This window comes from Stenella coeruleoalba (genome assembly GCF_951394435.1).
Source record: "Stenella coeruleoalba genome assembly, chromosome: 13".
Taxonomy (NCBI): Eukaryota; Metazoa; Chordata; class Mammalia; order Artiodactyla; family Delphinidae; genus Stenella; species Stenella coeruleoalba.
This window is the reverse complement of record NC_137159.1, coordinates 89,144,110-89,162,907: the sequence shown is the minus strand read 5'-3', so window position 1 is coordinate 89,162,907 and position 18,798 is coordinate 89,144,110. Positions and strand designations below refer to the sequence as shown.

Below are 18,798 nucleotides of genomic sequence, written 5' to 3'. Positions count from 1 at the left end.
CCGTTTTGGTGAGTCTCTGATCTTTGGGGCTCATTATAGCAGTCTACTTTTGCAGAATTAGAAATCATTCAACAGCATGGAGTCCTACCTTTTTTCCCTCAAAAAGTGCATCCGAAGTAGGTCGTTATTGACAGATCTTGCTTGTTTCCTTTGGTGGCTGTAAAGTCACTGGGATGATGGAGTCAAGCAGACATCTCAGTGGCAGTTACCAGGTCAGTATCACTGATCAAAGTTTGGCCCTAAACAAATTTTCAAACAGAAGATTAAAATACTTAATATGACCATATGACCTTTTTCCTGGATTATGGGAAGATATAAGCCCTGCGTCTCAGCGCCACTGTGCAGCCGTGTCTCTGGGCATCACTCTTCCTACGGAAGGACCGGGTTCGTGTTCAGGTCTCCCGCGACCTCGCGTAGACCGCTGGGGGCCACTTGCTTCTCAGCCCTGCGGCCCGTCAGGCCGTGTGGGGGGCTGTCTGGATCTGAGCCATCGGATGGAGGGCGTGTCACGGAGGAAGTGAGGGCGTCTCAGTCAGCCCAGACCTTCCCCGCGGGGCCCTCGTGCAGACCCCATGCCCGTGGTGGCCACCACCCTCCTGCTTTTCATCTCCAGCCCCCTCGGGGGGCCTCTTGCTGCCTCTTCATCCTCAGTTTCCAGCGGGGTCGTTCTCAGACCTTCGTGCCCAGTAGAGTCACCCGGGGAGTTTGCAGACCCCTCACCGCTGCCTGTGAGGCCACGCTCTCTGGGGGGCCCCGGGGGTAGTGGTTCCCGAAGCACAGCCGGGACTGCCCCCAGCGCCCTCTCCTGAGCTCCTGGCCTCAGCTTTTCTCTCCGCTCTCCTTCTTCAACAGCTTGGCCCCCAGCCCTGCCAACCCCATCACCCCCAGCCTTTTCCCTGTGGCTCCTGGGGGCAGCCCCGAGGGCTCTTTGGTCCTACAGCTCAGAGAAGTGCGGGGGCTCCATATGGAGTTTCTGTTGGCCGTTGCCGAAGTCGGGGTGGACCCACGGATCGCACGAATCTATCGGTGATAGGGAACCGTTGTTTCCTAAAACATGAATTTCCCTTTTTGTGTTCCAGATTAAAATAATTTAGAGATTTTATTTGCAGTTAATATCGTACCTGATGGCATGTCTCAATTCACAAGAAGTGATGGAGACCATCATTTCTGAGGAGGCTGGGAAGAGTGACAGTGTAGGCAGTGGAATAACTGCACTTTCCTCATCCTGCCGCCCTTGACTTTGACCTTTATGCTTCAGAAGTACGCCTGTGAGACTGAGCACGGGTGTGCCCGCAAACGAGCGTTTGGTTTCTGAGTTTGCTTCGTGTTCACTTCGCTTTTTCTGTCGACTTGCAGTCAAGCGAGTGGGTGGATTTTCAGCAGAAACTGATGTTAATTTAAACTCAGAGGCTTTCAGAAACAAAAGTGAGCATCTGTTGTTAGGTGAATCCTGGGAGGCGGTCGGGGTGAGCTTCCTGCGTTGGTCCTGCAAACCTGCCCACCTGTGCCGTGTGTTCCAGGCTGAGTTCTCTCCCGGGTCACGGTCCCTCTGCCCAGGGCTGGTTTGTGTCACCATCAGCAGGGTCCTTGGATGAAAGAACATTTAACCGTAGTGTATGCAACAGTTTTTCCCCACTTAGTTTTGGGTTTTGTGTCTTGCTAGGAAAGCATTCCTGAGTCCCAACTGTCCAGAAGATATTTATTTCAAGTTTTCAGTTTCATCTTTAATGCACGCGGCATAAATAAGGGTCCAATTTACCGGTTCCTCGTGGAGTTAATCCGTTGTCCCAGCATCCTGTAGTTTTGTTCCTCACCGTCAGCGGTGCCGGCCGACATCCAGCCTCCATGTTCAGAGGGACTCTGGGCTCTCCTCTGTTCTTCTGGTCGTTTTCTTCAAACCCTGTATCATTTTTTCCACAGTTTTAATTGTTATAACTTGGTGATGCCGTATCCTTCAGTTACAAGATGTAATTAACATCAACATACCCCGTTATTTTTTGTACCACAAAGAACATCCATTGTAATGTACACCTTGATTTCACAGATGCTAAATTATGAACAGAAATCCATGTTAGACCCAGTGGCAAACTTCAGATACTGGTATTTGACAGGGGGAGGGTCCCACCACTTCTTTTTCTAATGATGCTCTAACTCTTCTTGGCCTTGTTTTCCTTTTAATCAGCGTCTTTTTGTCAAGGTCCAAACTGATTCAGATTCTGGTTGGAATACAGTGACTGCATAGACCGATTTGGGGACAGTTTTCCCATCTACAGGCATTTCTCTATTTAATCAGTATTTCTTTAATGTCTTTCAATAAGGATTAAATTTTCTCCTTTGAAGTCTTCAAGATGTTTTGTATATTCCTGGGTATCTAATGGATTCGGGGAAGAAAGATTATATTCTTAATTTTTTTCTCCTGGTTCTATTGTATAAATACATGAATCATATTGATAGGTTGCAATTTTATCCAGCCATATTGCTAGATGTTCATGATTTCTAATATGTCTATAGAGTCTTTGGTTTTATTTGTGGATATGAATACCATCTGTGAATATTGTTAACGCCATTGAATTTTTATGCCTTTTTTCTCCTGTCTCCTGGTAAGTGAAGGTAAACAAAATGATGTTTACTGGAGGAGCTGTAACCAGCTGCTCTATTACAGATTCACAGAATTAGTATTATTCTTCCTGATTTTGGAGTTCTTTATGTGTTCTGCATCTGAGTCTTTATCAAACATCTGTGATGCCCAAATCTCTCCTTTGTGGGTTCCTTTTTGCTCTTAATAATATCTTTTATTGAACAGAATTTCTCGATTTTAATGCAGAATACTTTATCAATTTCTAATTTATGGGTAGAACTTTTTGCATGATGTTGAAATAAACTTTACTCCACGTTCATGACGATATTTTCATTTGTTTTTTTCTTTTAAACATTTTATTATTTGCCTTTTGTTTAGATCTTAAGTCCAATCAGAATTTTTTTTCTTTCTTTCTTTTTTTTTTTTTTTTGTGTGCTGTGAAGCAGGGTTCCAGGTTCACATTTCTGTGTGTAGCAATGATGATTCTTTCCAGACTTCACTGCAGGACCACGTTCACGGCCCATGACGTGATCATGTGTGTGTGTATCTCTTTCTGGATCCTGGATTCTGTCTTTCCCATTAAGCTTTTTTCCTTGAGCAGATGCCCCGTTTGCTCTTGTAATAGTTCTTGATATCCGGCTGTGTACGTCTTAAGCTTTGTTTCTCTTTTCCAAGATTGCCTTGACTGCACTTGAGTCTTGTATTTCCATTTAAAATTCAGAATCACTTTATCAATTTCTAGAAACTTGCTGAGGTTATGATTTTCTATTGTTTTGAATCTTAGATTAACCTGGGGAGAAGTGACAACTTGACGATATTAATTCATCCACTTCACGAGCACGATCTATTCTATGATATTTAGATCTCCTTATGTCCTGTTAATAACGTTTTTAAAATTTTCAGAGACCTTGGACGTCTCTTTTTTTTTTTTGGCTGCGTTGGGTCTTCGTTGCTGACCGCAGGCTTTCTCTAGTTGCAGTGAGCAGCGGCTGCTTTTCGTTGCGGTGCGCAGGCTTCTCACTGCGGTGGCTTCTCTTGCTGCAGAGCACGGGCTCTAGGCACGCAGGCTTCAGTAGTTGTGGCACATGGGCTCAGTAGTTGTGGCTCGCGGGCTCTACAGCGCAGGCTCAGTAGCTGTGGCGCATGGGCTTAGTTGCTCCGTGGCATGTGGGATCTTCCCAGACCAGGGCTCAAACCCATGTCTCTTTTATTAAATTGATTTCTAGATGTTGGTGACTTTTTTTGTTAACATCTTTATTGGAGTATAATTGCTTTACATTGTTGTGTTAGTTTCTGCTGTATAACAGAGTGAATCAGCTATACGTATACGTACATCCCCATATCCCCTCCCTCTTGCGTCTCCCTCCCACCCTCCCTATCCCACCCCTCTAGGTGGTCACAAAGCACCAAGCTGATCTCCCTGTGGATATTGGTGACTTTTAATGCTGCTGGAAGTTGTATCTTCTTATATCTTTCAGTTGTTATACTTGTTGCTGATGTGTTGACATGTACTTTCAAAATATTGACATAGTATACCATTAACTGATACCTTTATTAATACCATGACTAATCATTTATCTATTTTCATACTTTAAGATGATCTCTGTGCTCAGTAATGGCATCTGTGGAAAATGCTTTGTTTTTTCCTTTCCAACCTTCAGGCCTTGTAAGTATACAAAGGCAGATGCTGGCTGGGAGCTGCAGGGCATGGCTGCAGGGAGGTGGCGGGGTGAGCATCTATTTCTCAGTCCCCATGAGGATGTTCTCCAGATTCAACACTGAGGGCCACAGATGCTCTGAGTCTTTCTTAGAGGTTTTCCAGAAGGTCAGGGAAGGTACCTTTTATTAAAAGGCTTCGCTGTGAATGACTTTCATCAAATGGCTTTTTGAGACTCGCTCACGGTCACAGGAGAGTCTCCGTGTTCTGAGCCTGTGACGGGGTGCCTCCCAGGAGCCCTGTCCGCCTGCCCCGTGTGGTCCTGTCCCACTTCTGTCCAGGGCTAGTCTGCGTGTCCATAGTGTTGGGCTGATGTGGCGATACTCAGTTACAGAAACCCCGCTCCATCTTGGGGGCAGGTCCTTTCTGTCTCGGATCACGCTTTCTGGGGGATGTTGTGTTGTGAATGGCCAGCTGGAGCGGCCCCGGGGCCAGACGGGGAGCTTCCGGCCGGCAGCACAGAAGCGGGTGGTGGCCGACCTGTCACCCGGAGCCCACTCCCACCTGACTGCTGCCCCCATGGCTGACCGCGGCCGCAGGGGACCCGCATCCAGGTCCCAGAAGCTGTGAGGTGTTGGATGTCTTGTTATGCGGAGGTAGGTAACTGTTACATGGAGCTGCAGTTACTCTCAGATGAGAAACTACAGTCCCTTCCTTGATTCACTTGATCAAAAAGTATTTTCCTCCTTATATTTTTCTGGATTCAATTTGGTAACATTTTCTTTAGCATGTTTAAATTTCTGTTCAAGAGGGTGTTTGGTAAGTAAATGTAACTTATTATAACCTCCTTACAGGTTTTAGAACTAGCTTAGCTTGGGGTTATAAATGAGCTAAATGCTGTTCCTTTTTTGTTTTTCTGGAAGAGTTTGTATAATAGCATTATTTTTTCCTGAAATACGTGGAATTAACTGCTGAAGCTATATAGGCCTAGAGTTTCCTTTGTGAAAGATTTTTCATAGTGAATTCAGCTTTTAAAACGTAGTAATATTTGCATGGAAACAGTGATGAACAGGAGTAACCGGGTGGGTGTGGCTATTCCAATAAAACTTTATTTACAGAAACAGGCCTTTGGCTACCCTGTGATTAGATCACTGATTTTCAACAGCTTTTTAAAAATAAATAATGCATTAAAAGATGTAAATTTTCTTTGAAACACATTTCAAAGAGTTGGAACTCGATTATCCATTCCAAGTACATTTCCACTGTGACTTTTACGTTGACCTGCAGTAGTTTGGAAGTAGATTGCTTAACTTTGAAGGAGAGGAGATTTCATGGTATCTTTTTTGCCTCATTTTCCACTGTAGAGTATGTGAAAAGGACACAATCTGAGTGATTTTGACCCTTTGACCTCCTCCCTCCCCTCCTCCCCTCCCCTCCCCTCCCCTCCCCCTCATCCCTCCCCCCTCCCCTCCCCCTCCCTCCTCTCTCCCTTCCCCCGCCCCTCCCCCTCCCCCCTCCAGTTGTCCACATCCCCATGCCCCCTCTTGCTCTCCGGCACTGCACTGAAGCTCATCCTTCCAGGGCTTTAACCCACACTTCGTTGGCCTACAAGCCCCAGATCATCAGCTTACCCTTCAGGAATGTGTGCTTATATTCAGAGAAACATAACGTTCCAAGTCTGAGGAATTCTAGGTCAGCTGTCAGAATCTTTCCTCATTTTTTGCTCAGTTTCACAGTATTTTGAGAAAGTGCATCCTGTGTTGCGATCTTTAGCTGCGCCATTTCTTTATTTCATCGCGGAGGGAGAGGGCTCTTCTGTGTGTGTTGCTGCTGGTGGTTCTGAGGGGGGCGTGGAGCCCGGTGGTCCCTACGTCTCCTTTAGTGACGCCTGCCTGGGGTATAAGTGCTGTGCCCTCACTCACAGGCGGCAGTGGGCAGTGCACGCCCACCTCCCTGACACTCTGGGCCCCCTACTAAGAGGCCAGTGATGTGGACAGATGTGGTGCCTGACCCTCTGGTGCTGACCTTGTGGTCAGATGTGGGGAGCACGCAGGATGAGGAGGTGCTCCCCGGAGCCTGTGGTCCTGAGGGCAGCACCTCCGGCCCCGGCCTTGCTGCTGGCCCCCCTGGGAACCACCGTCTCCTGGGGGCTGACCCGGGTCTGTGCCCTCTGCAGCTTCTTACTATGAGTAACCTCCTCGAAGGTGTTTGAAGGCAGCCCTCCTCCTGATGCCATGGAAATGTGTAATTCTTCTGGGATCCGAGTTTTCAATGCTCTGACTCTCTGTTGTAAGTAGAGGGCTGGGGTTTTGCATACAGACATCACTCTGATGAGCTGAAGGATCCTTTGAGCAAACCTCAGCCCCCACTGCAGTTTCCACTGGTCCTTCCAGCAGGACCTGAGGTGCAGCCTGACGTGGGTGGTGATGCTGACGAGCCTGTCTGGACGTGAGCCTGCGTGAGCCCTGCTGGGGCCTGCTGGTCCTGGCTGTTGATTTCATGAGGGATTTTGTAGAGGTGATGTGTTTCCATAAATCCTCAGTACAAAGCAGCATTAATGACGCCGTAGCAATGAACAAATCTTCTATACAAACAAGTAGGCAATATATCACATTTCTTATGTTATCTGAGGTTGAATTGACGTATTTTATGGATTTTCTTAGAAGGTACATTTTCAGTTGAACAAACTAAATTAGGAAGACAAACAGGGTAAAACTGAATCATATAATAACTCATTTCAATTCAATAAAAGTTCACCTGAAATACACGTGATAAAAATCAGGCATTTTCGAAGTTAAAAAAATAATACCGCCAAGATGAGCTGTTTTTTCTTCTTCTTGATCCCTTTCATTTTTATTTCATTAAAAAAATCTTTGTTTCGCTTCCTGTCTGTCTAGCCTGTGTAGGTGCCAAGTACACCAGACTGTAAGTGCTGTCACAGGGTCCTCACGTTATAAGACATAATCCAGGACCTCACGCAGACCATGCATGTGCTGACTTACACTGCTAACCAGTGAGAGAAGTGTGTCTCCTGTCTCCCACCAGCATCCGTGAAATCCCAGCAGGTTACTTTGCTATCTTGCAAGCTGAGTCAAACCTCAGAACCTCCGTCAGTGTCAGTGATAAATTGCTTGAATTTGATCATTAGAATGGAGTGATATAAAAAATGTTCATTTTAGTATTTAGATATATAATTACACATTTATGTATTATTTCATAATGTCTTTGTGTAACCAGAATGAAACAAAAATATAAATTAAAATAGTACATAGATAAAATGATGTATTTTGGGGTCTGTGACATGGAAGTGACCCATGGGAGACCAGGAAGGACAGGAGGGAGTCGGAGGGATTACATTCTTACCCTGTTCACGAAGCGATGCTGCTTGGTGGTAGATGGTGATACGGGAAGACGTATGTTTCCATATCCAGAGAAAACACTTGAAAATAGAACAAAGCTATATGGTTAAAAGTTTTTTTTTTTAAATTGACGAAATGGAAAACTAGCACATACTTCAAATTCATCCAAAGATGGCAGGAAAGAAGGAACCAGAAGGATGGAGAACAGATGCCCAAACAGAAAACAAGACCAAACATGGTGGAAATAAGTCAGACCATGTGGACAGTCACCTCCAGGGCAAAGTCTGAGGGTTCATTTAAAAAGCTGGAAACTTGACAAGACCCCACTTTGCGCTGTTTACAGGGATCACATTGAGAGAGACACAGAATGAGAGAAAAGGGTCTACTCAGACTTAGGTCCAGCTCCTCTGAGGACGACGGGGCTGGGGGTGAGGCTTCAGCAGGGGAGGGCGTTCACACGGGGCCTGATGACCTCTGAATCGGTCTGTCCTCGCGGGTGGGGAGGTGGCTTGACACACCCAGCTCCTCCTGCTTCTGCTGAGAGGTCGCCTTGGTTCCAGCGGACGGCCGCTCCCAGGGTCACATTTTCAGGAGCTGTTGGGCACCAGGTGTCCGCACTCCGCAGGGAGCCTGGAACTCACTAGATTGGCCTTGTTTTTAACGACAGTTCTCCTGCAGGTTGAGTTTACATGTAAGTAGACGAAGAATCAAACATTCCTCTACTCTGAGTGCCCTTCCTATTCTACACGCTCAGCAGGCCCTAGGAACACGACGGAATTAACATGCTTTCCACATCCAAGCTGTTGCAGTCAGGTGAGTGATTAAGGTGATTATTGTAATTGCTAGTCCTGGGTCCATCCCGGCATGATTGTTCCTTACGTGCTTAGTCTATAGTGTTAGTGATAAAATGCTGTAAAAACCAGAAACACACGAAAGACAATGGCAATTAGATGTTCTAATTTTCACAGCCATTTTCTGTTTTGTTATTTTCTGTACACTGACCTACTACCAGGTTTCGGCTCCAGTGTTCATAACAAAGACCGTTTTGGCATTTGCTTAAAAATACGCACCACTTACTTTAAATTCTTCTGCTGACGGTACTGGTGGAAGGCGTGACATGGAGACTTAATGATTTTATTTATGCATTCGGAGCTGCACGTGGATGACGGTAGTGGATCATGTGGAATTAGCTTGTGACCTACTACAGCGTTCATAGTAATTAAACAAGACATTCGCTTTCCAGGCATTAAGATCATGTAGCTTGAGAGCCAGCTGTTTACCACTGAATCATTGCAAGGCCGCTGCCTTCACTGGAAACGGCAGGGGTTCTCCTTGGGGCTGTTTAGAACGAAGCTTCTGGACCACAGTGTGCATTTTAAAAGACAGACGTTGTCATATCCATAACACGTTTATCAGCGCATTACATTGTTTTATAATTTTGATGAGGAGTGTTCTGTAGAAGCTTTAAGGTAGAAAGGGCTCGTTGTAGTTGATCATAAAAAACATAGCTGTGTTTGAACTTGTATTCAGTATTTCATAAAATGCTAAATACCTTAACAAATAAGTCATGACATAAAGGCCCATCCTGTGACAAGACTGTTACTTTATCACATGCTGAACACGGACAGATGTACCCAAATGTATGCGATGGACATTCAAATAGCCTGAGTGTCTTTTTATATGTTTAGAGTTTTTTATGTCAGTTTCTGTAAGTGGAAAAATCTTTGTCTTCTAGTTTACTTCCTAAAATTGTCTGACCTGTCTGTGAAAATGAACTATATTGCCATCAAAGTCCTGGCCACCGATTACCAAAGTGGGAATGTGAGTGTGGGCTCGTCCTGGAGGGCACCCTGAGTCTGGGAGAGCACCACGACCCAGGCCCCTGGAGGAGACTGATACCACTGTGGCCACCACGGGAGGGCGGATGGGTGTGGCAGGTGCTGGCTCTGGGGATGTGGTACCCAAGCAAGCTCTCATCTCTCTGCCCCACTTTTCTGGATGAAGGAGGAGGAGGTTGTTGGCTAGAGAGATATCCAGCTTCCTGGTGGCAGTGTGAGGCAGGCAGAGCTTGGTCCATCTCAGATGAGCGATGCTTCCATGTGCCTTACCTGTGGGAAGGGTCGTTTATAGGGGTCTCATCTGCAGAAGGGGCCCTGCATACCTCCTATTCAGCCTGGGGCCGCCACAGGAGATAACACCTGTGAAAACAGCACATTGGAAGCCCTAAAGCACTGTGACCTCACCAGCTTTGATGGTTTTTTTTTTTCTCCTGACATTTCTTTTTTGGCCAAAACATACTAAGTTAAGTCTGTTCCCCCTGGGAACTTGGAAGGAGTGGTTAAATGAAGAGATTTTAGGAGTGTCTCTATTTTGTAATTAACTGCCTTTAACCTGTAAACATCCCTAAAGAATTTAAAGGTTACTGTATATATAAAATGCCAAACACACCCCTACAATTTTACATTATAACTTTCTTAGGAAACATTTTTCAAGAGTAAGTGCAGTGTGAATTTAAAGCAGCTCAAATCCTGATTCAGCAGAACTTAAATAATTATTATAACAGGCACTGCTTAAATTAAAAGTCTAGCTTCAGCAAGAATGTCCTAACAGAAGCAATGTTGACAGTGTATCCCTTTCATTTTTATTGTACTTTGAAGTCTTCGAATCACTTTTATGTATGTATCTTATTTAATTCATTGTTGCGTTGCCATGTGGGTCAAAGATAATGTCCTTTGAAATCAAAAGGAATAAAATAATCATGGAATCACATGTTAACATGCAGAATGGACCATAAGGGTTCACTTATCTCCCAGTATAGATGCCAAAACTGATGGCCAGAGAGGAGTGATAACTTACAGGTCACGTAACCAAGAAAAATAGGTCAGGTGAGCATTTCCGATTAAAGCTACAGATGTGGCTTGTGTGTGTGCGTCTGTGAGTTCAGCCCCGCCTGTCCGAGGCGCTGCTCGGGTGGTGAGGACATGACCTCGTGGTGGTGAGCTGCCTGGGGCGTCCTCCACAGCAAGTCTCAGCACGTGACCCAGCTTTCCTGGGGATGTCGTTTGTGTCTTTTTAAACTTCAAACTCTTGCTTTTGTGGGCAGAATATTACCTGTTTTTCCAGTGTAAAGCTTCCTTTTCTGTTGGTTGGTATAAAATGAATGCATTAAGGTCCTGTTTTTCTTTACCCCTAAGAGGCAAGCGGTAGTTGTTTTGATGTATTTTTAGTGGAATATTGCCTGATTGTCATTTTTTCCCCCGTATCTGAACTCTTTGGGGACATTTGTGTTTTATTTAATTGGGGGGTAGTTGTTTTACAATGTTGTGTTAGTTTCTTCTGTACAGCGAAGTGGAGTTCCCTGTGCTATACAGCAGGTTCTCATTAGTTATCTGTTTTATCCATATTAGTGTGTGCATGTCAATCCCCGTCTCCCAGTTCATCCCACCCCTCTTTCCGCCCTTTTCTTTCTAAAATCTTGGTTGTGGATTTTCCTGGCGCGATGGCTCTTCCTGGCTGTCTGCCCATTGATGCCGTTATCCTTTCATTTTGTGTGAAGTGCTGCAGGACTAACAAAGTCGACTTTTTCTCTCTGGTACCGAAAGTGGCTTCATTTTTACTGATATGTACATAGTGTGAAAAGATAACCTACCAGGAAAACCCCTGGATTGCATTCACCTTCTGCTGGTTTGAGACAGGCTATTAGAAACTTTCACAGGTAATGTCTCATTGACTCATTCTATCACCCAGGGAAGTTGGAATGATCTAATTTTACCCATCAGGAAACGGCAGCTCAGAGGAGGAAGGTGGATGGTCCGAATGTGTATGGCCAGCATGTGACGGAACTGGAATTAATTTTTATGCCCCTGATGCTTTTTCTATGACATCACTGCACTTCTCTACAGGATCTTGTCATTTTTTACATATTGCAAAAGTAATTGCTCAAAAGTACATAAACCTCACAGTTTCAGTTAGACCGTGTAGAGAATGTCTGCAGCCTTTCAGGGAATATTTTGTATGATCTTTCATATTCGTTAGACCCAGTAAACCAAGATCAAAGAGATGATATTAGAAGTTTAGAATTCTTTATAACAAAGTACTGCTTATAATGCCCTTAGGTATGTATTGCTAAAAACTGGACTAAATTAAAAATCCATCCCTGTCTTTCTCGCCGTGAATAAACTGCTAAGGGATACAGATAGACTGTCTCCCTTCTCCGTGTGTTTTCATAGCTCTTTGTCTTTATTTTATTTTTGCACTTGATATTCATTCTTTAATTCATTTGTCAACAATTCAGTGAAGAAAATATGCTTATTTCTGAATAAACAAGGAAGGTGCATTAAGACTACCTGTGTGCAATGCTCTTTGGTAGAATGGCCATGAGCATCTGGTGGGTGAGAGCTTGTCCACCGTGTTCTGTTACAGAACAGGCTTCTGTTTTGTGTGGTTCTCCTGAAAACCTTCAGCTTTGCCACACTCCTAACACATACATCACGGAGTGATTTGAGAGGGGTGTTCTTGGTTGCATAAGTAAATTAAAAAGCTATAAAATAGTTAAGTTTAGTTTTTATGATTTTTTAAAATTAGCGAGCAGACTGCTTCTTGCCACCTCCACTCGTGAAGGGCAAGCCATTTAGCAGCGAGTGTGAGAGTGGCCAGATGAAACCATCCATGACAGGCGATGCAGATACGTATATGAGAATTGGGGACGTTGACATAAAGTGTTGGTTTTTTGTTTGTTTCTTTCTTTCTCCTTTGTTTTTTAACATCTTTATTGGAGTATAATTGCTTTACAATGGTGTATTAGTCTCTGCTGTATAACAAAGTGAATCAGCTATACATATACATATATCCCCATATCTCCTCCCTCTTGCGTCTCCCTCCCACCCTCCCTATCCCACCCCTCTAGGTGGTCACAAAGCACCGAGCTGATCTCCCTGTGCTATGCAGCTGCTTCCCACTAGCTGTCTATTTTACGTTTGGTAGTGTATATATGTCCATGCTACTCTCTCACTTTGTCCCAGCTAACCCTTCCCCCTCCCCGTGTCCTCAAGTCCATTCTCTACGTCTGCATCTTTATTCCTGTCCTGCCCCTGGGTTCTTCAGATCCATTTTTTTTGGTACATTTCATATATATGTGTTAGCATACGGTATTTGTTTTTCTCTTTCTGACTTACTTCACTCTGTGTGACAGACTCTAGGTCCATCCACCTCACTACAAATAACTCAATTTCATTTCTTTTTATGGTTGAGTAATATTCCATTGTGTATATGTGCCACGTCTTCTTTATCCATTCATCTGTCAGTGGACACTTAGGTTGCTTCCATGTCCTGGCTATTGTAAATAGAGCTGCAATGAACATTGTGGTACATGACTCTTTTTGAATTATGGTTTTCTCAGGGTATATGCCCGGTAGTGAGATGGCTGGGTCATATGGTAGTTCTGTTTTTAGTCTTTTAAGGAACCTCCATACTGTTTTGCATAGTGACTGTATCAGTTTACGTTCCCATCAACAGTGCAAGAGGGTTCTCTTTTCTCCACACCCTCTCCAGCATTTATCGTTTGTCGATTTTTTGATGATGGACATTCTGACCGGTGTGAGGTGATACCTCATTGTGGTTTTGATTTGCATTTCTCTAATGATTAGTGATGTTGAGGATCCTTTCATGTGTTTGTTGGCAATCTGTGTATCTTTGGAGAAATGTCTATTTAGGTCTTCTGCCCATTTTGTTTGTTTGTTTGGTTTGGTTTTTTTTTTTTTTTTTTTTTTTGCGGTACGCGGGCCTCTCACTGTCGTGGCCCCTCCCGTTGCGGAGCACAGGCTCTGGACGCGCAGGCTCAGTGGCCATGGCTCACGGGCCCAGCCACTCCACGGCATGTGGGATCCTCCCGGACTGGGGCATGAACCCGCGTCCCCTGCATCGGCAGGCGGACTCCCAACCACTGCGCCACCAGGGAAGCCCATCTTCTGCCCAATTTTGGATTGGGTCGTTTGTTTTTTTGATATTGAGCTGCATGAGCTGCTTATAAATTTTGGAGATTAATCCTTTGTCAGTTGCTTCATTTGCAAATATTTTCTCCCATTCTGAGGGTTGTCTTTTTGTCTTGTTTATGGTTTCCTTTGCTGTGCAAAAGCTTTGAAGTTTCATTAGGTCCCATTTGTTTATTTTTGTTTTTATTTCCATTTCTCTAGGAGGTGGATCAAAAAGGATCTTGCTGTGATTTATGTCACAGAGTGCTCTGCCTATGCTTTCCTCTAAGAGTTTGATAGTGTCCAGCCTTACATTTAGGTCTTTAATCCATTTTGAGTTTATTTTTCTGTATGGTGTTAGGGAGTGTTCTAATTTCATTCTTTTACATGTAGCTGTCCAGTTTTCCCAGCACCACTTATTGAAGAGACTGTTTTTTCTCCATTGTATATCCTTGCCTCCTTTATCAAAGATAAGGTGAGCATATGTGCGTGGCTTTATCTCTGGGCTTTCTATCCTGTTCCATTGATCTATATTTCTGTTTTTGTGCCAGTACCATACTGTGTTGATTACTGTAGCTTTGTAGTATAGTGTGCAGTCAGGGAGTCTGATTCCTCCAGCTCCATTTTTCTTTCTCAAGATTTCTTTGGCTATTCGGGGTCTTTTGTGTTTCCATACAACTTGTGAAATTTTTTGTTCTAGGTCTGTGAAAAATGCCAGTGGTAGTTTGATAGGGGTTGCATTGAATCTGTAGATTGCTTTGGGTAGTATAGTCATTTTCATAATGTTGATTCTTCCAATTCAAGAACGTGGTATACCTCTCCACCTGTTTGTATTGTCTTTAATTTCTTTCATCAGTGTCTTATAGTTTTCTGCATAAAAGTCTTTTGTCTTCTTAGGTAGGTTTATTCCTAGGTACTTTATTCTTTTTGTTGCAGTGGTAAATGGGAGTGTTTCCTTAATTTTTCTTTTAGATTTTTCATCGCTAGTGTATAGGAGTGCAAGAGATTTCTGTGCATTAATTTTGTATCCTGCTACTTTACCGAATTCATTGATTAGCTCTAGTAGTTTTCTGATAGCATCTTTGGGAGTCTCTATAGTATCGTGTAGGATAGTATCACATAGTATAGTATCATGTCATCTGCAAACAGTGACGGTTTTACTTCTTTTCCGATTTGGATTCCTTTTATTTCTTCTTCTTCTCTGATTGCTGTGGCTAAAACTTACAAAACTATGTTGAATAATAGTGGTGAGAGTGGGCAACCTTGTCTTGTTCCTGATCTTAGTGGAAATGGTTTCAGTTTTTCAGCATTGAGGACGATGTTGGCTGTGGGTTTGTCATGTATGGCCTTTATTATGTTGAGGTAAGTTCCCTCTATGCCTACTTTCTGGAGGGTTTTTATCACAAATGGGTGTTGACTTTGTCGCAAGCTTTCTCTGCATCTATTGAGATGATCATATGGTTTTTATCCTTCAACTTGTTAAAATGGTGTATCACATTGATTGATTTGTGTATGTTGAAGAATCCTTGCATCCCTGGGATAAACCCAACTTGATCATGGTGTATGATCCTTTTAATGTGCTGTTGGATTCTGTTTGCTAGTATTTGTTTTTTGAAATCCTGTCATTCTAAATTTTCTCCATGCATTTCTTTACATTTATATTTATGTACAAACTTAATTTTTTATATCTTAGGTGCTGCGTGCTCTTTTGCTCTTCAAGAATTGGTATCTGTGGACACTCTCCTTGCCAAGAGATACAGAACTGATATTCTAAGTACATCAGGTGTGTTAAGTCTGTTAGGCTCACGCTTAGTGTCACATTAAAGGGCAACACACTCTAACCATGAAGACAGTGGGGAACAGTGGTTCGCATAACTCCCAGGGCGGCTGCCTGGCTGCGCCTGTGGGTGGATTCCTGGAGGCAGAGACACCCGATTCCAGATCAGGTGTGACAGACGCCCTCGTTATTCCCGGACCCTTTCCAGGAGGCAGGTGGCACCTGCACCAGCCACACGTGGGCCAGCTGCTCCTCCAGGTCCCGTCCACACTAGGTACTGCTGTTCTTTTTAAATGTTTGCCTATCAATTAGTTTAAAAATCATAAATCAGGGCTTCGCTGGTGGCGCAGTGGTTGAGAGTCCGCCTGCCGATGCAGGGTTCACGGGTTCATGCCCCGGTCCGGGAAGATCCCACATGCTGCGGAGCGGCTGGGCCCGTGAGCCATGGCCGCTGAGCCTGTGCGTCCGGAGCCTGTGCTCCGCAACGGGAGAGGCCACAGCAGTGAGAGGCCCGCGTACCGCAAAAAAAAAAAAAATCATAAATCATTGTTGAGCAACTGTGAGTCTTTGGGTTACTGGTGAGCTGGCATCTCTTTTCAAATGTATTGTTCATTTTATTCCTTCTTTTGGGAATTCCTTTTCATGTCTTTGACTCCGTTTTTATAGGATGTTCACTTGTCCATCTTCGGTTGTAAGACTCTTCCTGTTAACCTCGTGTCTACTATATGCATATATTTTTGTATATGGAGTTCTTGTCATACAAAATTTTATATTTCCATGTAGTGAATTCCATGAATCTTTTTCTCAGGAATTTTTGGCTTTTGAGTTAAGCTAACCTGGTAGTTTTTCCACACACATGCTAATATTTTCTTCAAGAACTTTTGTTTTTCTATGTTTTTACAAGGGTTGATCTCTCTGGGAGTGTTTTTGAAATAAGGTATGAGAACCATGTTTATAATAATCGAAATCACTAAGCAATAGTCTTAGGATATTTTGGGGAATTCTGTGGTGGTCCAGTGGTTCGGATGCAGCACTTCCACTGCCGAGGGCCTGGGTTCAATCCCTGGTCAGGGAACTAAGATCCCGCGAGCCATGTGGTGAGGCTACAGAAGCAGAATATATTATGAGCTATTTCCAATGATGTAATTAACCTTTCTGGAGCCTTCCTCTGCCTCTTGCATCCGACCGTTCAGCACCACAATGTGTGGGGCTTAATGTTTTATGGATCAATTGTCTTCCCACAGCGCCAGTCTTATTTCACAAAATGTAACTTTAGTATCATCCTGGTAAGCTTCACAGTCGTCGTCACGGATTGTTATTGGAATTGCGTGGATGTGAAGATTCATTTGTGGGAAGAGGGTGGCCTTCCTACTTCACTTGTTTACAGAGCATCCCCTGTGCCCCTGGCCGATGGCTTCTGCTGTGAGAGCTGGGAACCCGGCAGTGAGGCCGGGACGCCTGGCTCCGGCACGAGGCCCACAGTCCCGTGGGCTGAAGGGAGAAGACGAAGCAGGGGGCAGGGGTTAGGGCCCTGTGGCTGGTGGGGAGGTCTGTCCACAAGGCCCGTCTCAGCCAAGACGAGACTACAGGTGACGAGAGGGGCCGCGTGGGACTCGGAGGGACCAGGGGACGCAGGAGCCGAGGACCAGATCCTGGGCCAGGCTGGGGGCCACCTCCGGGCTGGGACGAGGACCCGGGCCAGAGGGAGAGACTCTTCAGGCAGCAAGTGGCCCTGCGCTCCTGGGAGGCCGTGTCCAGAGGATGGGTGGCCTGTGTGGACGGTGGTCTGACAGGGTCAGCCTGGGTCGGGCAGGGCTGCAGTGGGGAGGGCGGCAGCCCAGGTACTGAGCGCAGCGTGGGCTCTGGGCGTTTCGTAGGCAGAGGCTGCGGGATGGGCCTCTGGACTCACCGTGCGGGTGAGGAGGGCGGGGCACGGGGGCCGCCGCAGGACAAGGACACAGCAAGGGCTCACCACTCACTGAGGCGGGGACCCCGCATGGCAGGCGTTCGTTTTGTTCTGCATTTGGGGGGAGCTTAGGTTTGTTCTTAACGTTTTTGCTTTTGGGTACAGTTTTGTTCTTAATTTTTTGGGTTTTGAATGGCAAAGACCAACATGTACTTTAAAGAAGTTGTTTTATTTCTGAGAAATGTCAAGACAGTGTGTTCAGTTCTGTAAAGCGGGGACCTGCTGACCGCGTCTGGTGTGAGGGAAGAACCCGGCTCGGCGGTCTGTCTTCTGTTCCTGCCTCTGCGCCTCTGGGCGGGTCCCCTGAGGACGGTGGTGCTGGGATCCCGGGAAGGGGGCTGTTACGTTTATATTACGGGGATCTTCATCTCTGGCGCACTCATGCCATTTGACAGAAGAGGAGTGATTTTCTAGAAGAAAGTGATGAGAAGAAGATTGTGATTTTGAGTGGAATGCTGGATGCTCTCCAGTTTGGTCACGTTCCTGACTTTATTTTGCAACAGTTTGAGCAGCAGTTGGCTTTACCTCGGGCAGCGTCACGGGGTCAGATAGCACCTTAAGGCAACAGATGACTCGACTTAGTTCTCCACTGCATCCCTTTGCTTTCAGTAGCTGACTCTTTAAATGTCTAACACAGTTTAAATACCGTGTTTAACTTGTTAAAGCTCTACCACCCTTCCTTTGGCCTCTGACCTGTGTTCTCCTCGTGGGCCGGGCGGAGGGGGTTTCGTCCCCAAGACAACAGACTGGGAGAAACGTGGGTTGGTCGGTGATGAATTAGCTGGAAGTGAACACCGTACGTGAGCGTGTGCTTTACGCATCGATAGAAATGGGTCGATGTTGCGCCTCTTTGATGTGAACCCGAAACGGTTCTCCCTCTGAACGACACGCAAGGATCAGCCCTCTCCCTGCGGGGCTGCCCTGGTCTCGGGTTCCCTTGGGTGCTGGCTCCCTCCAGCCCTGGCCCCGCCAGCAGCCACCCTGGGTCCTCTCCTGAGTGTCCCCACCAACTCCACGTGGCCAAGGCCCCCAGGGAACGGCTGTTCCGTGCGGTCAACCCCACAAGCGTGTTCGTGGGCGCATCCGTGACTCGGGAGCCGGCGAACCTCCTGTTCCCACAGAGACACCACGTCCTGCTGGATTAAAGCTTGTTTTATAAAAGGATGCATGATGACCTCTGACCCCGCAGTAGGAATAAAACTCCTTGCAGACACTGCCTCCTAGTCTTTTTTTTTTTAATCAGCCTTTGGTTTTACTTTGAGTTCAGGGTTCCTAAGTTCACAGCTGAGGGCTTGTCTGTGTGAGCCAAACCTCATCGTCCTGCCCTGAGCAGTCACAGCACACTGACACGTACGCTGCGTGCCTTTGCGTGTTACGTGTGCGTGTGTGCATGTGTGCCTGCTTGGACGGCAGGGGGAGAGGCCGCACCTGGTCGCACCCTCACTGCAGTGAGCCCTGGGGCCGTCTGGTCCTGGCCTGAGGACCCGACCCC

The 18,798-nt window shown here is 45.6% G+C and overlaps 1 protein-coding gene across 1 annotated transcript in view; it reads left to right on the top strand.

Moving 5' to 3' along the window:
* SNTG2 (syntrophin gamma 2) overlaps positions 1-18,798 on the top strand; it is a 201,056-nt gene that overhangs the window by 51,127 nt on the left and 131,131 nt on the right. The gene's annotated exons all lie outside the window — the stretch shown is intronic.